At 40.8% G+C, this 24769-nt stretch overlaps 1 long non-coding RNA gene across 2 annotated transcripts in view; it reads right to left on the reverse strand.

The window, feature by feature from the left end:
* Positions 1-6293: 6293 nt before the first annotated feature.
* The window catches only part of LOC136016857 (uncharacterized), a 71225-nt gene continuing 52749 nt past the window's right edge, over positions 6294-24769 (reverse strand). Inside the window, exons 4-7 of one of the 2 annotated variants that reach the window (XR_010613729.1) lie at positions 22748-23141; positions 11286-13534; positions 10844-10915; positions 6294-7475 (exon numbers count right to left, since the gene is read on the reverse strand). This is a non-coding gene — a long non-coding RNA (uncharacterized LOC136016857). Of the gene's footprint in view, positions 7476-10843; positions 10916-10963; positions 13535-22747; positions 23142-24769 lie in introns of those variants that run through there. The other variant, XR_010613731.1, reaches the window with a different exon arrangement.

Below are 24769 nucleotides of genomic sequence, written 5' to 3' on the forward strand. Positions count from 1 at the left end.
CTCCATAGTCTGAAATGTAAATTATGCTTCAAACATTTGATGAAACAGCAAAAATAGCCTTCAAATTTACCAACAAAATCTCCCAGAATGAATCAATAAAAACACCAGGCCATTTTCAAGTAAAATGATACCACATCGCGAGAATGACAAGCACAGAATTACCTCACAGATAACAAACCAGAATCGAATTTGAGAAACCTCATATAGACTTTCTACAGTGAATCATCTGTTTTTTTGTTGGTTTTTTTTTTTTTTTTTTAGCTTGGGGTTGAAGAAAGGGTGATTCATCCCATTCTGAAACTGTTCTCTGTTTTAATACAACTTTGTTTTCTGCAACACCTTTTAAGCAATGCTGGAAGCACAGAGTAAGAACCAGTTAAATCAGTCCTGGCAAAAGAGAAAAACAAGTCTGCGGACAGGAAGAGGCATTTTCCATCTGCCATTTAGGAAGGAGTGGAGACTCAAAAAGGTACAGTTGTATAAAAAAGCCTCTCTTAGGGTAAAGAAAGTTAATCTCTTTAACACAGAAACAAAGATTCTGAGGTCAGAGAGAGAAATGGCCAGTATTAGGTGACAATAAGAAACTGGGAGACACAGGCTTTAAAAGCAATGAGGCATCTGGGAGCTGTTTCATAGCCATCAGGGGAGTGCAGGACTTGTGATGTGCACATGCCAGTTTTGTCACAGCCACCAGCTGGTAATGTCACCGATGCACTGGGATGGTGGAAGCTGGGGAGGCGGAAGAAGCAGTGGATGAGGATGCAGTGATACCGATCACGGATGGAGGCAGAACCTAATGCTGTGAGAGCACCAAGCGTTGGCATGCTCATAGAGCCAAAGAGAAGTGGAACCTATAGTTAAAGCCAAGAAGAAAACAGATGCTAAAAAACCAATAAGAGGAATGTCAGGTTTGTAAGTTTATCTCTTGCCCAAAACAGGGATGCCTGGCTTTGAGACTCCTAGCAAGGAAGCTGAAATAAAACCACCAGTTTTCTTGCTCAGACAGCTGGAGTGACTGTGGGTAGCCGCTAGCTGTGTCTAATGCAGAGAGATTCTTAGCAGAGCTGAGAACACGCAGGTCGTGTGTCTTGCAGCAGGAGGTACCTGCTACACACTGAAGTCACATATGTACCTCTCGCCTACAAATTCGGAAGAAAAATACTGCCTGTACATTTAACTCTCAGGGCCTTGGGCAAAATAATTTACTTGGTGAGGTAATAATTTACTTGGTACAGTTATACTGTATATACTTGGGCAAAATGATTTACTTGGTACAGTTCTCTCCTGAGAAAAACTGTTTGTCAGGAAGGATTTCAAGGAGGAGAAGAGGATGGCTTGACACCTCCATCCAACTGTTCCCAAAGGCGCAGGAGATGTTGCCTCCTGGAGAAGGCAAGAGAGGCAGGCAGACAGGGATCTGGGGAGGTGCAGATGCCCAGTGTACATCTCCTGGACAGCTGAGTGCTCTGCTTCTCACTTTAGATTGTCTATTCTTGCCATGTATTACAAATGAACACACACACACAAAAATATACTACGTATAGACAAGGAGAATAGGAATCGACTTCTCAAGGTTCCTTCCAGTCCTGTCCTAGGTCATGTTCCAAATATTTCCAGTACTGTATTCTTTTTCTAAACAGGCACAGCAGCACCAGAAGTACTTGTGTAGGACTTAGTATTTCCTTTTTTACCCCACATGTGAGCAACCAACTTAACAATAGGAGGTATCTCGAGACTGGCTTTGTTACTCAGAGCCATTTGTGCTCCTCATCAAACCTCTCAATCTACTTCCAGCAAACCATTAATGTGTACTGCATTCAGGCAAAATTTGTACAATAGATGTTCAGCTTTCCATCATGGGACTAGAGGATTATTTAACCAGTGGTGGGTTTGAGCTGTCTCCTTAGCTCCCAACTGCCCCCACAGGCAGCTGTGCAGCATACAGGCATCAATACCACTGGCAAGGAAAAGAACACTACTCACATCACGGGTACTTGAAAGGTTGAGGCTTCAGGTTGTTTGCTTCCCTCCTAGATAGTGGTTTATCAAAATAAAAACCACCCCACCTTAGTTTCAAAACACCAACATGCAGCACTAAGGTGGGGTAAACTAAGGGCATTCCCTCCCTGCTGTTTTTAAAGAAACATCATTATTGATCTTTTTTCAAGCAACAGCAGTTAAGTGAAGAAACAAGGTATATATGACCCAAGTCAAACAAAATGTTTGTTGTGGTCCACATACAATATCTTTTTGCATAAGTGCATGTTCCTACTATCTGTACGTATTTCAAAACCATCAAGTTGCACAATGGTGAACATAACTACTACATGGTCCTAATGCTGGTACACCTGTCCGCCTTTCCTGTGGACAGATACTCGTGTCTCTTATGGCTTACCTGGACAGGAGCAAACTGGATTTCATGAGGGTCTGGATGATGCCTGGTGCAGTGTGGTTAACTATGAGGGAAGCTCTGCCATGTTCTCATGTGTCACTAGCATGCATGTTGAAGCTCTCAGGTGTGGGGAGTTGAGGGCAGCTTCCCTGTGCACCAAATCGTTATTTCTAAACGGCAGTTGAGCTTACCCTGCACTGCTGTACACACTCTAGAGAAACAAAGCAATAGGAGAGGGTTGGGGTTTTGGTGGTTTTTTTTTTTTTTGTGTGTGTGTTTATTTCACTTAGAATAGCCTCAATTAGATTTCTAAAGCAAATAAAGTGCTTTTGCATGCAAAAGGCTGCTTGTCATAGAAAGAAGTCTCCATAAGGAAACTCACTCATGCAGGCCAAGTCAGAGAATGGCAACCTCCTCATGACTTATCTTGGTTCTTAAGTAAATCCATCAAACCCTTCCCCTGAGCCTCACATCTCCCTCAATCTCAGCTTTTGCAGGAAGGACTACACATATATTTTCTGATCTGTAAAAAAACTGCATGGATTTTGAATTGAAAGACCTCAAGGCATTTCAATATTTAGAAATAAGAAGTAATACAGTAGTTTGCATTTTAAGTTACTTCCTACTGTATCCTCTTGATAAAAATGAAGGCTACACGCCTTCACAATTTTCCATTTACACAGAATTCCATCAGTTTAATCAAAGTGAAACATATGGTACTATTATGGTCCTTGTACCTTCAGATTTCCTTACTGATAAACCACATACTAACCGTTAACCCATTGCATCATTCAAAAGAATAAACAACCCAGGCTTAGCATACAGGAAGCTGAACAAAAAGGAAATAGAAAATATTAGTTTTTATATATATATTTTGAACCTCACACAGTTCAGACTGACATATTTTTACAGATCAAGGTTATCCTACAGATGAGCCTGTTAAGTTCACTACAGAGACAAAAAGCATTTCCTATTTTTATTTTTCAAGTTTGAGCCCTTTTTGATTTAAATCACCGTTACCTCAATCCCATGGATGGATCTGATGGTTAATAAGGGTAGCAAAAGTCAGACTTCCTATTCTCTCCTAACAAGCCACCCAGAATCACCCAGGCTAAAACAAATATGGGCGTTTTTTCCAAGCATTTCTCTTTTGGTTTAGTAAGACTCTCGTGCTTCCCCATTCAGCACACCTTCTTTTCACAAGCTGCATGGAGTTGAGAAGTTAATATTTTCAAGATGACTGTGAACACAATCAGCTTACAAGGCTGAAATCAATGCAGTACAACTTACATTTGCATTAAGTGGGAAAACATGGTGCCATAAGGCACTCAAAAATACTTCAGATGGTGGTGAGATGAAGTGGAAGCCAGATCATAGACTCATAGAATAGTTTGGGTTGGAAGAGACCTTCAAAAGTCACCTAGTCCAACCTGCCCCTGCAATGAGTCTTCACCCCGTAACTTCTTTGGTGCATTTAAGATGCAGAATGTTGTCACCTCTTATCTCTAAAATTTTATTTGGCATTTCCTAATTAATAGGCTATCATTGTGCTACAGCTTGTAGTTTCTGGGCATGGTGAAAAGGGACAGCCACAGCCTGAAGGTTGGCAGGAGAATCCTTGATGCCCCCCCTGGGCTCTTCTGAATGGCTAGAGGCTCAGGCATCACATGTTCACTGCCATGCCAGACCATGCATCTGCAGAAAATGGCATATATACTGCAATACTAAGGGTTAGGTGTTTGCATAATGCCAAAGATCTATGCCTCAGACTTCAAGCATGCACATAACAGAAGGGGCAAGGGCCAACGTATGAGTCCTAAATTCTAAATATGTAACTTAAAAGGATAGTTGTGATAGACTTGTAACCTGGCAGAGAAGAGAGGTGAGAAAAATTCTGGCAACCATACACAAAGAGAGGAGTGCTGCATTTAAGTAAAATAAGCAACATTTACTTGGGGATACAGACTCCAAAATCCATTTTTTTTTTACTTCTACTAAGGTAAGGAAATCTTTCCTCAGAGTAAAAGATAAGTCTTGCTCAGCAATAAAAACTGAAAGTGGGGGCTATCTTCCAAGGCAGCCATTGCTCAGATGCTGGCTGGACATCAGGTTCTTTGTGCGAGGAGGAGAGTAGTTCACCTGAATACTAAACATTACCTTGACCTATGTATGTTTTTGCTTTTGCTCTTCCTATTCTCCCCCCATTTGGGGATGGAGTGAGATAGGAGCTGTGAGGGTGCTTACCTGCTGGCTGTGGACAACACACCACAGTAAGAAAGACATTGGTGCTTTGAAGAAGCTGAGGTACTCATGTATATCCTTGGTGTTCGCTGACCCCACATAACCATGCCTCATGCACTTCTACAGTACTGGTGTGAGAAGGGAACATTGTGGCATTTTTGCCTTGTGTTTCTTTTTAAGGCCGGTAAAAAAACTCAATTAAATACTAGATGGAGATTTTACCAGCACACAAGCAGGTGAAATTTCACCGAGACTCTTCAGTCATGATTCAGGCAGCTTGCTCTTGGGCAACAGACAACTGCAGATAAGGATGCAGTACACTTTACTTAATAGAACTTGCTGGTGGAACTACAGATTACCTACAGCTGAATCCTTCCACCAGCATGTATTAAAACCCTTTCCTATGCAGAATACGCTATACTGATGAAGGACATTTTTTATGTGATAACATCAGCATGGGGTGCTGTGTCTACTAGAAGTGACCTCAACCCTTCCATTTTCCATGCTTATGTTATGGTAGTTTTGCAAATGATAGCAATACAGGTATACATTTACTGTAATGTCTATTTTCCATCCTAACGGGTACATACCACTATTACTACTGTAGCATATTCATATAACACAACAGTACAAAGCAAGTAGTATCTTGCTGAGACTTTATCGAGGCAGCATACAGTACTTTTCCTTGGAGAAGACCAGAGGACCATCAAAACTTAAAATTTAATCAGGTAACAACTCTAAATACATTATCTTTACCAATGCACCATGATAACTTGTTATTAAAGTTGGCACACAAACACAAATAATTACAGTTGTGCAAGATTTCACAATATAGGATACTCTTTTTGCTTCTTCAATATTTTGCCAGACCCTATGGTGGGAATGCTTTTATCAGTAATTTAACTAAAAATGTAAGAAATGGGATGTTTTGGTTATTTCTAAAGCTGCTTTTGAAATACATACTACATCTTAAGCAAATCTTCTTGCACATATATGAAAAAACACTGGGTTAAGTACAGGCTATTTTGTTGCACACAATTTTGTTTCTAGTTTAATACTAGACTAAATTTTTGAGTCACTCCCATAAACCTGTGGTGGATCTGAATCACGTTTTTTGGTGATTTTGGTTATTTCAGGGCTGCTCATGAAATCTGTTACTGATTTTTTGCTCATGTTACTGCAATAAAAGAATGTAACGGATAGGTTTGTTCCAAAATTCTTTTTAAAGATTACCCATCAAGAAATCAATACAGGCAGAAGAGTATTTCAGGGGACATGCTGGTGGATGTAGGGGATTCCTTGACATACAGTGGACAGCGAGCTAAACACTGAGACAGTAAAGCTACTGGAAAGGTCAGGAACAGAAGAGCTACATTTCAGCCCCATGCTGTGGGTGTCTGTAGCCTGGGCACGGCTCCACACCACAGTCAGCCCCAGAATGTACTGGACCAGCAGGCTGCCTGAAGTTCTCTGTGTGCACGCACTTACGCTTGGGCATGCTGACTTGATTTAACACGATCCCACTGAAACGAGTAGTTTTTATGCTGCAAGAGTCTCACCTTCCCAAATGTGAAGGTCCTATGTGCAGCAGGTTATTTTTCTTTTCTCTGCTTTCTGTACAGCATAAGGAAATAAATACTTCTACTTTGTAAACCCCCGCTTTTCTGATAAAATGGTTTTCCTTAGCTCTGCAATATTTGCCACTCTTGCACAATGTTAAACGGAAACACTGTCCTCTGCAAACAAAATGACAACATACAGATAATTAAATATTGCTCACGACAGCATTGGACAAGAGATACTTGCTATTGCATTCTGCCATTTCACTGTAACCCTGGTGTCAGTTACATAAGAAGGGGAGAGACAGCAAGATAACTAATCAGCAGCTGCACTCGCATGTTTATCTTCTGTCTCTCAGCAGAGCATCTACATGATTATTTTCTGGGGATGCTAAGTGTACTTACACTACTGACACTGTTCATGAGTCCACTAGAGCAGCTATGCCTCACATTTACTGAGGGGTTCTTTTAGTTAGTTTCTCTGACATTATTACGCTTAACCCAAATGACTAATCAGACCTGAAAAGCTTTCTCAGTACTAGACCGAGAACTGATGGAAGTGTGGATTTAAGCTGCTCTGATTCATACCAATGTAATAGCTCTCTCTTAGCATTTGGTCTTGTTCATGCTCAACATCATTCTTACAGAAATCTTGGCTCATATTCTAGTTTGGGATATTTAATTTAAACTGAAGAAATGCAGGGCTGAGTTACAGGCTTTTCCTTAAGCAAGCCTTGAGTGCTTGCTCCCTGTTGTGAATTCCCTTGAATTCCTTCAGGAAGGGAAGGAATACACATTTTTTGGATGTCCAGAGCAAGAGGCAGCTAAAGGACCTAGTCTTTCTAGACAGTGGATAAAACGGGTACTCAAAAATAGCTAAATAAGCCTCTTTAACCCCATTTTCACTAGGTGCTAAGAAGTGCTACACAGATCTAAAGAACTAGTAAGGCACAGGAAGTCCACAACAACTTATATTAGGCCATTTTCCACTAACTTCTCAGGAGCCCTTCAAATCCCAGCAATTTCTTTAACCTGCATTATCCTGAAGCCACGTAAACTGCCTTAAAGTGCCTGGGTAGTTCTACTTTGGCACATTAGTTTGCCACCTTCCTTTTTTATATCACATCACTTAATCCTAAGTGCATAAAGTAGGAAGGACTAGGACTAATTTCAGGGTTTGTATATGCAAAAGGTCAGACTTTTCTTGTGTACTTTAAGTTTCTTCTTTGTCCTTCATTTTCTAGAATACCGATTGCCTACTGTATGTTGGTTTTGTTTCCCGCCTGTGAAAAAATAGAAAGCAAGCATAGAAATGTTTCAGAACATGTACACTGAATCATAAAGATCTGAGAAAACAGAAATTTACTTAGATATTAGACTGATTGCCTAAAAAAGGGAATCTGATTTTTTCATTTGCCGGAAGACATATAAAGTGGCACAAAACACACTGTAGTCACTGAGATACTCAAGGGGAAAAAAACAGCTCACTTCAGGTTGGGCATTCCACATCAAACTATGAAGAAACGTTTCTTTCCCATCTTTTAAAACTATTTTAAATAGAATAAAACTTCATGATGAAATATAAATAGAAAATTGCAATGCCTGTATAAAAGTGCCAATATGAAACATTTTAATATTTCTTAGTTTTGACAGAAATTTGACAACATCAATAAAATCAATCAGGATATTATGAAGAATAGATCTAACAGGGAAAATCTGTGCAGATGAAGCCTTAAAAGCATTGAACTAGACCCAGCAATAGAGAAGAAAACAAAGCAGCTCAGAGAGTAAGGACGGTTTCCATGGCATATGATTATATCAGAGGACAAAATTGCTTTGTCTCTGCTCAATTTAAAGTGAAGTGAATGGTGGTATGTCTCTCAGAAAAACTCAGCATGGCCAACACAGAAATGCAGAAGGCAATGGTATTAAGAGAGCCAACAAAAAAAGCTACAGGGTCTACTGCTTCTCTGCAATCCTCTGTATTTTTCCCAGCGTCTTCCTAAATAACATTCCTTAACTTTCTCCTGCAGATCCACCACAAATATTGACCTGAAAGAACATCAGCCTCCTTTGATCTCTGGTTATTGTTCTGGAAATTACATCTTTGCCTACTTTTTTCTTCAGGCTGCTTCTGACATTCTTGGGAGTTTTTCTGTTCTCAGGTTTGGTGTTTCCATTTCCTTTCATGTTGTCACTTGTGCAGCAGTATCAAGTACAATTATCTTCCAGCCTCTGGAGTCCAATCACCATCTCCTCACGTGTGGTGCATGATATCAACACACAGCTCCAGGAGACCCAAGGTGTTGTAGCTAAAAGCAGCTGAATATGCACTTTCTGACCAGTTCAAAGGGCAAGTAAAATGCAATCTTCCTAGTGATTTACGCCCTTAACATTTTGTTTTGCCTGCGACTGGGCTACAAGCACACATGCAGTTGCCAGCAGTGGCTCAGCTAATGGCAGTAACAGGTAAAGGTCTGATTTGAAGGTGAGGCTGGGTAGGACAGAGTCACATCCTCCTTTCTCCTCCCTCATGCATGCTGAGTGTCTCAGCCCTCGATGCCCAGTGGTGCTGCAACAACTGCTTTTAATCCACTCTTTAATCAGACACCTCAAATGAGCAGAGTTAAAACAAGTACTCCACAAAAGATGATGATGTATAACTTTCTAAGCTGTGGGACAATGAAAGATCTCTTAAAAAAATAAAAATATGGAACTGGTAGTCAGGCAAGCTTCCACTGTTATCTTAGTCATCTTCGCACGGTGTGGAGCAGCATTACTCACATGGTAACAGCATGTCTCCTTAGGAAGGCATGGGAAGGCAGTGCAGTATCTGCACTGTCTCTCAGCCCAGACAGCGAAGCACCTCCCACAATACACACTGATGTGACACCTAGTCCAGCTTAACAGCTCCCTCCCACAGCAAGGCACATTTTTGGCTGTTTTAGGGACCTAACCTGCACCTTAAGAGGCAAACACCAACGCTGGTTCTAGAAGGACGGGAAAAGAAGGACCTCCTGTGACTTTTCAGCTGGGCCCTCAACGCTGAGGGATCAAACCTGCAGAAGGGCAGATTCAAGCAGCCACTTTTGCCCCTCAGCACCTGGGATGCAACCATCCTGGGAGGGAAAGGGGATACCTGGACCAGAAGTGCAGCACTCGTGCTTCACTGTTTATCCATGTCCAGCACAGGCAGGTAGGTTAGAATCATAGAATAGTTAGGGTTGGAAAGGACCTCAAGATCATCTAGTTCCAACCCCCTGCCATGGGCAGGGACACCTCACACTAGACCATGTCGCCCAAGGCTCTGTCCAGCCTGGCCTTGAACACTGCCAGGGATGGAGCACTCACAATTTCCTTGGGCAACCCATTCCAGTGCCTCACCACCCTAACAGGAAAAAAATTCCTCCTTCTATCCGAACTAAATTTCCCCTGTTTAAGTTTTAACCCGTTACCCCTTGTCCTATGACTACAGTCCCTAATGAAGAGTCCTCCCCAGCATCCCTATAGCCCCCCTTCAGATACTGGAAGGCTGCTATGAGGTCTCCATGCAGCCTTCTCTTCTCCAGGCTGAACAGCCCCAACTTTCTCAGCCTATCTTCATACAGGAGGTGCTCCAGTCCCCCGATCATCCTCGCGGCCCTCCTCTGCACTTGTTCCAACAGTTTCATGTCCTTTTTATGTTGAGGACACCAGAACTGCACACAATACTCCAGGTGAGGTCTCACGAGAGCAGAGGGGCAGGATCACCTCCTTCTACCTGCTGGTCACGCTCCTTTTGATGCAGCCCAGGATACGGTTGGCTTTCTGGGCTGCGAGCGCACACTGCCGGCTCATGTTCATTTTCTCATCGACCAGCACCCCCAAGTCCTTGTCTGCAGGGCCGCTCTGAATCTCTTCTCTGCCCAACCTGTAGCTGTGCCTGGGATTGCTCCGACCCAGGTGTAGGACCTTGCACTTGTCGTGGTTGAACTTCATAAGGTTGGCATCAGCCCACCTCACAAGCGTGTCAAGGTCCCTCTGGATGGCATCCCTTCCCTCCAGTGTATCAACCGGACCACAGAGCTTGGTGTCTGTCATCAGCAAACTTGCTGAGGGTGCACTCAATCCCACTGTCGATGTTATCAACAAAGATGTTGAACAAGACTGGTCACAAAAGTGGAAATGTAGTGGGGCTAAGAAACCACATTAAAATGTCACCAACCTAAAGAGTTGTAGGGACCTAAAGAGATGTAGGCTTAGTTACACAGAAAAAGAGAAAACAGTCATAGAGTTTTTCTTGCGTTCAGTAAAAAAGTAGTTGTGTAATCCTTATAATCAGAGGAAGAGGATCATAACCGGAAATTCAGCTATATGGAAAGGAATGCTGAATCTTACGATCTTGCTTCTGAGTAAATTCTGGATGCCCCAAAAGACAATTCTTTCCTGGTTATCTGTATATCCCACATTTGCAGTGAGCATGGGAAAAATGTGATTTTCCAAAAGCCTCCATTGATCTGGACCTGGACTGGCATCTTCAGTGCCTCCTTATTTTTCCCTTGTTAGTTCAGAGAAACATCACTGTCTGCTCAAGGAACAGGGTATTAAGTCTTAGGTCTGCAAGAAGCACATACATAACAGACAAGAAAAATGCCATTGTCTAGAAGAGTACCTTAAGACAGCAGTTCTACCGGTTTTTTGTATAGTCACTTGCAGGTGCAGTCATGTTTAGTGGCTCAGGTTTCTGGAAAGAAAACACAAGCAAGACAAGACAGTAATTTTCCAGTCAAAGGTACAACATTAGAATTTTTTTTTCTTTTATTGAAAAGAACAACTCCCCTAGCAGGACCAATGAGACAGTAGAAGCAATTAAAATCTATGGTCTTCTAATGATGTTTTGACACAGAAATCACTGAAAATTATTAAGATTAATCTTGAAGTCATCCATTTGAAATAAACTGACAGTGGGTGATCACACTTTCAATCTCTGTTCACACAGAAGTCTTTGACTAATGCTTTCAGACAGATTTTTGTACTCCCACAAATGCACCGAGTAGTTACTTTCACACAAGTAGTCATTTCATTCTGTTACAGGAAGAAACATTGTTTTGTACCTTGAATGTTCTTTTTTTCTCCCTTGTTTTCTATTCAGAGGTCTTTGCTTGTTTTTCTATCTTTCCATAGATTCACTTATAGGGAATGGTGCACATGCTTCTTGGAATCTGCATGCCAAAGGCGAAACCATCAGTGGTCAGAACTCAAGGTTTGGGCTGTCATTGCTCACGACTGTGAAGGGAACAGGTTTTGCCAGTATAAGAGGTTCAGATACCCCATATTGTCACAACTCAGCCTTCTGGGGAGTCACAAGGGTGGCAGGCACTCACCAGAGCAGAAGGGAGAAGAGCCTTGGTCTTGGATTTACCTTACATGTAAACTTATCTTGCTATTTAGACCACCAGAAAGATTACAGATACTGCTGGTTACCGTAACTGGTACTAGTACCATGGTTTATTCTAAACTACCTTACTTAGTTGTTTGTAATTTTTTTTTAACTGAATTCTCAGACAATTTGTATTTTCTAATATCTATGTCATTTCCCACAGTTAATTTCTCTGTCTCCCCTCTTGAGAAATGCTTTTCTCTAATCTCTCCCTGTATTTCATTTCCTTCTTAGACCTCAATCACAATCAAGAGTATCTTGATTCTTCTCCCTTTCTGAGGTCAAAACAGGCTCACACAGTACATCTTAAAACATTTCCATTATTGTTTCCACTGAATGCAAGAAAATATGTTGACTTCATTAAAAAAGAATAAAATTAAACCAGAGATAATTTTCATAAATTAGATGTACAGATTTCACAGCTCAGAAACAAGGATGTCAAACATGTCCAGCTTATACACCCTCCTACACAGAAACCACAAGGTTTCAGCGATAAGTCACTGAAACCACAGTGTTCAGCTTTTTATCCAAGACTACCTTTACCAAATGGGTGCTGCTGCTTCAGTGCAATTGACTGATCACACAGTAATTTTTCCAAGGTTTGCTTAAGGTGCTGACCTGTGAGAAAAAATTAAATCCATTATGCAAAGCAACTGTGCCATAGAGCTTTTCAAACCTGTATGTGTGTGCATATAAAAGATGTATCTGTAGGTACAGGCACACACATTTGTATCTGTTGTATATGTCTAGTCATAGATGAAGACAGAAACAGACATCTGAAAAAAATTATCGAGAAAAGCTGCTTTTTCAAACATACCAAAATTTTATCTGTTAAGCACAGTATGAGCTAGTCACCTTAGAGAATTCCCTGACCTGCTGGAAACAATTAAATAGCAGATTTATTTAAGCACAAAGTCATAACAAAGTACATCATATTCACAGAGCAATTCATGTATGAGAAACGCAATAGTCAGTATTGCTATTTAAGATATTTCCCTACTGGTACAGTTAAATCCACATCAGAGATTTTATGGATGTAAATGCCTGACAAATAACAACAAATCATGTCTGAGTGATACTATTATACCTGCAAGAATCTTAAACATAGACCAGGCTGAAGAGTTAAAACTTCCCTAAATCCTCTTCCTTAAAATGATTCTGCCAGAAATGGCATTTCAGACACAGTTAAAGGCCTGAATGATGTTTGCACTGGCACCAAGCTGCTGCTGTTCCTGGAAGGATGCTGCTGAAAGACACCCACTGGTCCCGTCAGCCTTATGTGCTAAGAAGGTACTTGTTGCATAGGTGATCCAGTTTTGATCGGTAGTAAAGCCAGGAGAAAAGGAGTTTCTGACTTCTAGCAATTCATAGCTAATTGCAAATCTGTCACTTGTGCGATGGAGAAAGTAGAGTTGATAGTGAAATGATTGCAATAAAAACAAAGCAAACCAAACAAACACTCAAAGCCTCTGCAAGAGGAATTTTTAACCTGGACCATTTTAACAACCCAAGCTACTGTAACAGAGGCTCTTCAATACTGTGATGCAGACACACACAGTGGCAGTGACCTAAAGCAGAAAGTTCTTAAAATAACTCTGCTGCTGAAGAAAGCACTTGCATTACTACATCCTGAAATTTGCTGAGGTTGCTTCTGTCTCAGCCTTCCTTTTGGTTATGCAGCATGACACTGAAACCTCTTCTCTGCTGCAGGAACTGAAATACAAGAAGGATCTGATGGCTGATACAGTGGTTTGCAGCATGCATAGTGGCAGCACACAGATGAAGTTGAGAAGTTGGTCTGCAAGCAGGTACTTGGAGTCATTTCAAGTGGAGGCAGACCACATCCTCCAGTGTAATCTCACAGCCCCACTGTCCTCACTATTTCTTGCTGTGCCACAGAGATGGTAGGACACGGAACTGTTCCTGGTAAGACAAAAATAGGGCAGGAGAACAATGTGAATGTGTTTATAGAACATGAAATCAACACTACCATAAAAAATACTGTTCTAATAGAAACTGTGCATACACTGTCAATATATACACATATATGAAGGAGAGTACAATCTGTAATATTCTGTAAGTACCTGAAAACCAGGAACTGAAACTAGTTAGAAATACAATTGGTATTCAGTCTTCTGCTTCTACCAGTAATGCCAAAAGGTAAAACATAACAAAAAGTTAAAAAGTCTATTTTATTTTAAAGATAACTTTATGTAGAAGATATTTCTAAGGAAGGTAAAATCAGACCAGATTTTCTGGAGAGAAGGGAAAGAGGGCCTCACTGCCTATACCCCGTATTTTGCTCTAGACTCTGCAATAGGGGAGCAACTGCACTACCACAGATATCCTGCACCAGAACAGCAGCCTCACAAACCTTGAGAATGACTTCCAAAAGACCCTGTAACATCAAACCTTTAATTTTGATATAGAAATATGAGATATAGTGACATGCTGATCTCCAGCCATGCCAGGATACAGCAAGGCCCAGCTGCCAGTGGAATAGTTATGTACACAGGGCATTCCTCCACACTGCAGTAGACTCCATGCCAGTCTTGGTTCATCTTAAGTCAATGGTTTGGGGGTTGTTTTATGCCACTGATACTGTAACACAGAAGTAACTGTCTTCTGACTTCTGTTCATTAGTAAATGAACAAAGGCAGCATTCTGTATTGTGCCGTTCTGCTTCCTTGTCGTGGTTTAAGCCCAGCTGGTAACTCAGAACCATGCAGACGCTCCCTCACTCCTCACCTTCTTTCCCCTCAGCTCCCAGAGGGATGGGGAGGAGAATCGAAAGAATGTAAATCCCACTGACCAATACCCAGCCTGACCCAAACAGCGATTTAGACCTTCCAGGTAACTCCCCCCAGTTTATATACTGGGCATGATGTGCTGTGGTATGGAATACCGTTATGGCTGGTTTGGGCCAGGTGTCCTGTCTCTGCTTCCTCCTGGCTTCCTGTGCTGCTCCTCACTGACAGAGCATGAGACTGAAAAGCCCTTGATCAGAGTAAGCATTATTTACCAACACCTAAGAACACTGGTGTGTTATCAGCACTGCTCTCAGACTACAGCTGAAAACACAGCACTGTACTAGCTACTAAGATGAAGAAAAATGACTGTTACAGCTGAACACAGGACATTCCTCTATTCACTATTCACATCTCCATGTATCTCTTGATTTTTCTTTCTGAACATTTTGAATGAACATGACATAAACTATTGAGTTTCCGTACTACCACATCACCACTTTTCACACCACAGGCCATACCGTCTATCTGCAGAGTTGTCAGGAAATGTGTATTACATACAAAGAACACTTCTGAGGTAGAACAATTGCACGCTGCTAGCTCATGTTTCACGAGGAGACCTGAAGACCAGCAGGGCAATGCCATCGAGCACTGGAGCTGCAGGAGAAGTCACTGTTGCAACATGGAAGAGGTGCACTGACTTTTCTTGCTTTTTGCCCCCACCTCTCCCTACCTATGGCTTTCAGGTGAACAACTACTTTCTATCCTCAAGTTGTTAAGAGAATTGTGATAGCCTGTCTTCCTGTCAACTGCCACCTTGTGCTCTGAATGTGGCTATCCTCCAGTAGCATGGAAAGATTATTAGTAGTACTCAAAATAAGAATGAAGCTGCCCTATAAAAGCTGTAATGCATCATAAGCACAGAAAAAACTCTAAGCTTTTATCATTACAGAGATTTAACTGATAAGGCCTTATGCAGGAGTTTTTAGCTGAGATGTGAAAGGAACTATATGATGATGCGGATGCCTGCAATGGAAGAACACTAGACTCGGTGATCCAGTGAGGCTTCTTTCATCCTACATGCAGAGAAAGGTGCAACCCAGGAGCAGAGAGTCAGCTCCAATTTTTAAGAAAGACTTGGAAGGTTACGAAAGAATAGTCTGAGTATCAAATTCTAACCACAGTTTGGAACAGAATTTTTCCCAGGTTTGACTCTCCCTTTTCAAAGCAGAGTGAAAAGATAGAAGAATTATACCAAAACTTGTAATAAGAAAATCATATTGAAAGAGGGTGGAACTAATTTGCCAAGTTGTCAGAAATACTTTAAAGACTAACTTTCCTAAATCTGTTAAACAGGAGCCTTTTTCCTAGTCTCCCATTTTCCAGCACACCTCTCTTCCCTTGCTTCCCCAAACTCCCCCCAAGTCACAGATAGTATACACTATCAGACAGTATATATTAAAGTATAGTATATAGCAGATAGTATATATGAACTCTCATGTTTCTAAGTCAAAAAATTCTTTGAAAGCAGCTTTGTATATTACAGGCATTTTTGTCTGAGCCATAGCAATGACTGAGCGATGGGAAAAACCTACATTCAACTATACTGTAAAGGAAAACGTGGGTGGGGGAACTGGGCTTTCAATGTCAAAGTCATTCAGCATTTGAGTGGCATTGTTGCAAAGAGGAAAGAGGACTCAGCCTCGCGGGCTTGGAATGGGAGGTTTTTCAGATTTCCACTCTGCAGGCATCCTTCCAGGGCTGGGCAGGCACTGGTGCAAGAGAGAGTGTCATTATTTGACTCAGCATGTTCCTAGGCCACAAAAGAGAAGTGACATAAATAAAAAGCATGTTGCTCACTCTTATCTGGTAAGAGGGATATCAAGTTTTCTCCACTGCCTAGACATATAGGAAGTTCTTTGCCCTTATATTTCACTTTAACTTGTCAGCATGCCTTTCCTCGAGCAATTATTGTGACCTTATATCCTCTAACACAAAACAGACAACTACAGAGTTTTAGAGACATGATAAGCAACCACCTGCTACCACATTGCCAAATACCTATTGTTTAGCTTCCCATTCTAATCACTCCACAAACTTGAAAACTCATTTCTGATATAACGGATTTAATTTAGGAATATCTCGGATACAGCCATCTCACCTCCCATGAATTTGGTGGACATTTGCCTCCACCAAATCAGTGAATTATCCTGTTGTACCAGCAAATTAATAAAGTCAGCCAAATTTCTGTGATGCTTCTGGTATGAAATAACAACACTTCATTTACTGGCCAAACAGTCTCTGGCATTATTGTACCTCCATTCTTTCACACAGTCAATTTTAATGTAAAATATGCAGTGGTCTTCACTGCAATCAACCTTCTATCTCTTCTAATATCATAAAATGTCCTTTGGAATGCACTGTTGTATAACGTTTGTTTGGTTAGAGCCACAAGCACACACACACTACCTGTCATCAGCCGGGCTCCCCACTTGGACTCAGTTTGCAAGTTTGCTAAGTAAACCTAAAAATGAAGGGATAATCACAGCTTTGCTTAAACATGAATCTTGCGATGACACGAACTCCTCAAAAGAGTGCTCATCAGGCTTGAGGTTGGTTCAGTGGATTTAAAACTACCTTTGCCTGTCATTATACTTCTTTCTTTCCTAAGCAACAGGATCCCAGGACTGTCCAGTCTAGTAACATGCTAAGCCTTATGATTATCTCACTCTTTTGTTATTCAGATTTTACCTCCAGAAGCAGCACTGGTTTAAGACCTGGTTGCTGTTTGAGCCCCTTACGTATTACAAGTTTATGAAAAAAGCTGAAAATTAAAATGGTTGTTAGCTACACAGGTATGATCCTACTATGGAGTTGTAGGGTCCCATTATATGTAGCCATAGAGACCAAAACCAGTACCTGTCAGAGACACAGCTATGTAGCAAATTATGTTATGCGCACTCTTGTCTAGCAAATCATCAAGGACAAATTAAAACACAAAGCTAGTCTGTAATAGGTAAAGCATTTCTAACTGATAAGGTAAAACATTAAAGTTACTGTACCATGTGTCTGTACAATGACAGAAACCTATGCCCTCTACGTTGTCCCTTTAAACCTTGCATTTCTGAAAATACATAGAGACATACTGTACATTAACTGAAGTTCTTGAGCAGTCCTGAAGTTGTCTGGTTAATGCAAACAATCTGCAGTGGTATCTTTCCATGAATAACTGCCAACCACTAATAAGGACAGAGTTAATAGTCATACTCCACATCCGAGTGGAAAGCTTCCAATCTATCAATTAAAAAAAGGTGCATAAAATAGAGGCTGCCAGGGCTAGCACAACCACCTGCCATAGGTGGGCTCAAAGGAGCTTCTCAAAAGAATGCACAGTATTATCACTGACAATAATGTCAGTGATCTGAAGCAGACATTATGACCATCCTGCATGTTCATCCAACTTACTAGACAATGACCTACAGAGAAGATGAAGGGTCAGTTATGGTAAAGAGGAGCAGAGCTAAGTACTCTCTTCATGTAAATAATATCACTCAGAAATAATCTCTCCATCCTCTTAGCAGCCTCACAGAGGTGTTGGGTAACAGGTAAAAAAAAAATTCAAATCTGCACCTGAATAGGATGGGGGGAAAGGAGGCTAGCAAAAAAATAAGTAAAAAAATGCAGTCACCACATGGTTTCTCATAGAATCATAGGATAGTTAGGGTTGGAAAGGACCTCAAGATCATCTAGTTCCAACCCCCTGCCATGGGCAGGGACACCTCACACTGAACCATCCCACACAAGGCTTCATCCAACCTGGCCTTGAACACTGCCAGGGATGGAGCATTCACAACCTCCCTGGGCAACCCATTCCAGTGCCTCACCACCCTAACAGGAAAGAACTTCCTCCTTATATCCAATTTAAACTTCCCCTGTTTAAGTTTTAACCCATTACCCCTTGTCCTGTCACTACAGTCCCTGATGAAGAGTCCCTCCCCAGCACCCCTATAGGCCCCCTTCAGATACTGGAAGGCTGCTATGAGGTCCCCACGCAGCCTTCTCTTCTCGAGGCTGAACAGCCCCAACTTTCCTAGCCTATCTTCATAGGGGAGGTGCTCCAGTCCCCTCATCATCCTCATGGCCCTCCTCTGGACTTGTTCCAGCAGTTCCATGTCCTTTTTATGTTGAGGACACCAGAACTGCACACAATACTCCAGGTGAGGTCTCACAAGAGCAGAGCAGAGGGGCAGGATCACCTCCTTCAACCTGCTGCTCACGCTCCTTTTGATGCGGCCCAGGATACGGTTGGCTTTCTGGGCTGCGAGCGCACACTGAAGCCGGCTCATGTTCATTTTCTCATCAACCAACAACACCCCCAAGTCCTTCTCTGCAGGGCCGCTCTGAATCTCTTCTTTGCCCACCCTGTAGCTGTGCCTGGGATTGCTCTGACCCAGGTGTAGGACCTTGCACTTGGCATGGTTGAACTTCATAAGGCTGGCATCAGCTCACCTCACAAGCGTGTCAAGGTCCCTCTGGATGGCATCCCTTCCCTGCAGTGTATCAACCAAACCACACAGCTTGGCGTCATCAGCAAACTTGCTGAGGGTGCGCTCAATCCCACTGTCCATGTCAGCGACGAAGATGTTAAACAAGACTGGTCCCAACACCGATCCCTACGGGACACCACTTGTTACTGGTCTCCAGTAACTGGTTACTGGTCTCAAACAGAGGATGATGCTGATTTCCATTAATGATCCTTAGCTACAAATTAACACAACTTCTGAATAAAACCTACTGAGATACTCCTTACTTCCCAGTCCAGATGCACTGCTTATCTAAAATAATTTCATGACTTGAACATAAAACAAATAAAACACCAAAAATTACAGTATACTTTCTTCAAGAAATTCAATTTTAGACTATGTGGTAGAAGTTTTTTCTTTTCTTACTTATATCAGTTCTTATTTCTTAAGATCTCTGCTCTATTCGGTCTAATTAGCTAGCCCTTTCACCAGGAGAGGTTTTGTGTGTGCACGCGTGGCAGTGTTATGTGTATCTACACATACACCTGTAAAATCTATTCCTTTAAGCTATCCATTTTTCTGAAAGATTAAAAAATGGCTTAAGCACATAAACAACACACAGTGAATAATAATTTATTACAAAAAAAAAAAGCACCATTGTGTATGCCTGACATAGAGCTCTCATCAGCGTAAATGCTCATTTTGAAATGAATGACAAATAAGGGATCCAACTGGACTGCTCAGATTTACCCACCAGACAGAAATATACAGATGCATTTTATACAATGTCCTACACAGACTAGCATTCTGGACACCAAACTGAAGTCCAAACTCTGTGCAGATTTTGTAAAGCATCCCCAAAGCCATCTGAAACCTTTAGACTTCCAGAGGCAAAGATTTAATTTGAAAGTCAACTGAGCATCTTATTCACCACAGTGAAGGTGCCCAAGTGACTTTAACTGCCTTCTACTAATCCCACACAGGAGCCTTTTAATGGGTAATACTACAGCGATGATAACCATTTATTAATGGCAATATGTAAACTATTTAAAGCTGGTTTTTTTCTTCTTGTGATGAAATATCAGGAACGGTGATTTTAGAATCAACTGATTCCTACAGCTGGCAGTCCAGTAAGTCCCTAGTGCCTGCAGAGAACCTTGATAAAAACAGTGCAGCTTGTGAGAGTGACATAAATTAGGCTTGGTCTGAAGGCAACTAATAAAAAAATGAATATACTCAACATGAAGACCTTTAAACACCTTTGACTTCAGTGGCATTCATTTAGAAAGAAAGCAACTCCCTCCCCATTAGAAAACACTCCTTACCAGCATATGCTGGAAAAAAATCCCACTAATGAACACCTTTTTTAATATTAAATAAATTTCCTCCAAAGAAGCATATATCCCTAATTACAACAAGCACTGATGTTGAAGGAAATCATGAGATTCTGACTTATTTCTTAATTCATATCATTCTGCTGGTCTTATTCCAGCTTGCATTTTTTAAAGTATGCACTTTTGTTTCCATTTCACACAAAACCAACGCACCTCTCCATCCTCAAGAGAATTCTCAGGTCTCATTATTACATCTCATTTGAAAGGGCTGCATTAAATAGCAAAACTAATATTGAGCCTAGCTGCCGCAAAACTTAATTCAATGTTTTTAGCTGCCACAAGCACTGGACCACTGCCAGTGTCCCTTGGGACTCACCAGGATTTAGTCCCTTATCTTCTCCCATTTGGGGAATGGGCACAGTACAGGGATCCACCTCCCCCAGGGCAACACATTGCCCTTGCAACTTTCACCCCCAGTGAACACACACTCTTAAGATGCTGCTAAAACATCTGGTTCTGGTTCTAAGTAAATATAAAGCAACCTTCAGCTGGCTTAAATGTTAAGATGAACTTTTAGTCACAGCTGTTGCAGAAACCAAGCTAAGAATGTGAAAGTGGCAGTTCATAGACATTAGGGGAAACTAGCTAACAACCAACCCTTGGAGCCCCAAAGTAATATTGTCATATTTCTCCAGCATGGTACGCAAGAACTTCAGATGGATTGGAGAGACTTGCCGCTGTAAGAAACGGGGAAAAAAAGAAAAAAAGCAGAATCTTTATTTACCTAGGTCTGTGGTTTCTAAGTACCTACTTTTTACTATGTTCATTTCTTGACTCAAAGCGAAAATGGGAATTCACCTTTTTCTTTTTTCCTGTTTAATGTGCAGATGGCGCACATTTTGTTCACTCCATCAGTCCCTGCCCCCTACGCACAAACTTGCATACATGCACCTAGCCAGTGGAAAAGAAAAAGGGTTTACTCATTGATCCATTCTACAAAGCTTTCCAAACTGAAATGGGTGGGTTTTACATCTCCAGCAAGGAGCAATATATAGGTAGGTACACAGCATACCTGAGCACAGCTCAAACTGAAGTGTTCATTTTGAATAGCACAATATTGCTCCTGGCACATTTTAAACCAAAACTCATCAGTATGGGGAGGATGATTATTTTATGTATACTTTTCTTGAGTTCCAGCACAGCACTGACTGCAGCTCCATACAAAACAGCAAAATACAAACAGCTTCTGAAGACAATTAAACTGTTAGAAACCTCAGTGAAAGATAAGGTAAGCAAAGTATTTACCATAATATTGAAATTATCTACAAGCATTATGTATTGCTTCAAATATATCTGGTGAGGGACACCCCTTTTAAACGTTAAACTTTTCTAACTTAGATTTGTTTTATTGTAGGATGTTGAACTGCTCCATACACCAGAAAATCCTGTGGTGAGATTGCTTTAACATTTCTCATTATATAATTTTGAATTTGTACTGGTTTATTCCATTGACAAATGGGAGATGCCTTCTTCACATCTCTGACCCAATACTCTTGCTGTAAGCTAGACTGAATAAGAAAATACTTTTATCAAAGTTCCCTAGTTCTGGATTTTTAAAGACAGAAGCATTCATATTATGTCATCTTAATTACTATTTTGCTATCATGTGTATATTCTAATACACCCACAGATTCAAGTCTGTGTGTATTCCATTTACTTAAGAAATGGTGCTAAGGATATACAAGATCCAGGCAAGCAACAATGCTCTTGGGGATGCAGGTTTTGGGAATGGAAATGCCCCTAGCTGTCATGAGCTCCAGCCACACCCGGTGTATCATTCAGCTGAACCCCAGAGGAATCCCTTTTCCCCCCCTCCAAAGCCAAGTGCCAACAGTGGCACTGTAAGGCCGTATTACATAGCGTTTCCTCTCCTACAGAGTCACAGCGCTTTCTCTGAGAGTATTTGTGTGCAAGGGTTGGGTTATCAATAGGAAGATAAAACTGCATTCTACAAGTGTTCTCCTTTGATTATAACTAGTTAAAATTACAAGAGCAAGTCCATATGGATCTATTTTAAATACAGATATAATTTACACGTTATCTAATGCTGATATTTTACGTGCTCCAAGGTCAGGAACCTCTTGTATGTAGTATATTACATCAGAGTCACAGAAAGTGTGTGCATACTCAAAAGCAGTAGGATGCAAGGTTTACCACGAAATCAAATACTAATAGTATTTAATCATAATAACAACATGACTTAAAAGCTCAGAAGGTAAATGCATCCTGTTTGCTTTTGATAATCTCCAACATGCAACAAAGGTCTAGAGCTAGCTGTGGCTAATCTGTTTTAAATTTACCCATAAGATTTTTGAGCCCTGGTAACTATTTTAGAAAGCAAACAATTTTAACCAACATATAAAAATTATCATTATGCATAATTTTTTGAAAAGCACCCGAGCGCAAAGCTATTTACTCAGGATTGTGAATTCTCTTACAAAACAATGACAAGAAGAAAGGAAAAAACCTTACCTCATTTCACACAGGTTTTGTTAGCCTCCTCCTCAGCTGGGTGCAGTTTATACTTGCCAAAAATATGCAGGAGCATGACAGAAACAGATACATGCCTTTTCATTGATAGAAACAACTGCAGTTGAAGAACCTCATGCACCCTAACTAATTGATGAGTTTTTTTTATTTAACACTCTAACTTGAGGTGTCAGAGTGAAAAGGAGGAGATGATTAGCTGTTTTACTGCCACTATCCCTGACACAAAGCAAATACAACTAGTGATTAATTGCTTAGTCTTCTTTTTTTTTTCTTTTCCTCTCAAAAAAAAACCATGGTCACCTCAGGAAGGAAGACAACACTTCATCTGCAGCTTAGAGCTTTACAGTCTGATTCTAGGAGGTCCCAAGTACCTTCCCTGAAAACAACAGAGAATTCACCTGTTTAGAAGGTACTCAGCTGATACAGGTTTAACCTCTGATGAAAAACTTAAAAAATGCTAGTGTGCTAATAGTAATCATCACTAGCAACCATGGTTAAAAACTTTTCATCCTACAGGATGAAATTTACATTTAGTGAATTATCCAGATACAAAGATATAAATTACAGTGTGCCAAAGCTGCATTCAGGACGATTAGGTAGATTGGGTGCAATCACACCCTAATAAAACCAAATTTAATAAAAAGTTTCATATAACTGTAGTTCAAATATTAAAATATTGCTTCTGTAATAAACTACTTATGCCACAATTTACCTTTGGCCTTGAATATTCAGTAAGAAGACTACATTGAAAAGTCATTGTTTTATTACTATTTGCTTTGACTTCTCTGAGGTTCCTGTGAGTGGACCGAATGCTAGCCCCAATTCAACCCCATACAATTTTTTTGATACTCAACAATGAAGAATCTTTTTTTTTTTTTTTCACTTAAAAGATGGGAGACAAGAAATTTAAAATCTCAAAGGACATCAGCTCAAAAGAAAATATGCTGAGGGTGAAAAATTAGTCTTAAGGCTGAAGAGATTCAAGACTGGAGAGAAAATAAGATCTATTCCTGGTGACTGACATTGCAGCTTACGCTAGCAACAAAATGCTGGTTTACATCAAATCAGCATCTAACCCCACTTACTGCTAATTCCACAAGTGAAGCCTTTTCAGAAGTGAAGCCTTTTCAGGCTAATCTGTAAAGGCAGCCTGAGTCAGACACAGAGTATTGCTGTGAATTGCCTGATACAAATATTTTACACATTTGCCTAGCCTCCCTCAGACATTGCCCATGTTCTATGTTTTTTAAAGCCTCTTCATGAAAGGCTTCACCCATCACAACATACAAAACCCCAGAACTGTTGGTCAACTGTTGAGAGCTAACTGTTAACTCTGAAAAAAACCCCAAACCAGCATATATGAAAAATGCTGGTTTCTCAACTCATCACGGATGAGACAGAAAATGTTTTCAGTTTCAGCTGGAAAACTGATCTCTTTAAAAAAGAGAGGGTTTTTTTCCAGTAAGCAGGACTAGTTACAGTAAGAAGCCTGAAACAAACACGAATGTGCGGTTTTTAAGGAAGATAAAATGTTACACTCAACCAATATAAAATGCTGCCATTAAAATTTGCTAAAAGCAACATAGATGAAGGTTGCCTTGTCCTGGCCAAAGCAACAAACTACAATGGCATCTAATAAACCAGATGAAATTCAGCTTTGGTAGCAGTTGGTATGCAAAACAGGGATGATGGCTTTGGAACCTTTCTAATATGCAAAATCAGCAATTCTAAATGTTTCCTTCTTTGGAAAACAGAAAGCAACTTTTAAATTTGCTTTAGTAAACATTGCTTTTCTTTCTCCATTGACTACAGATTAGTTTTGGTGATATTTTTTATAGCTGTGTGCCCATGAAGGAAAACAGCCACTGGACAGGAAAGGAGATTCTGGAGAGTTTGTAGTCTTTCTGTTAGCATCAGTAAAATTAATACGCAGCTGCACTATGAAAGGAAAATGGGAGGATGCTTTCATTCCAGATAAGCAGCAGCAACAGAAAATTTGTATCA

This window comes from Lathamus discolor, chromosome 1 (genome assembly GCF_037157495.1).
Source record: "Lathamus discolor isolate bLatDis1 chromosome 1, bLatDis1.hap1, whole genome shotgun sequence".
Lineage (NCBI taxonomy): Eukaryota > Metazoa > Chordata > Aves > Psittaciformes > Psittacidae > Lathamus > Lathamus discolor.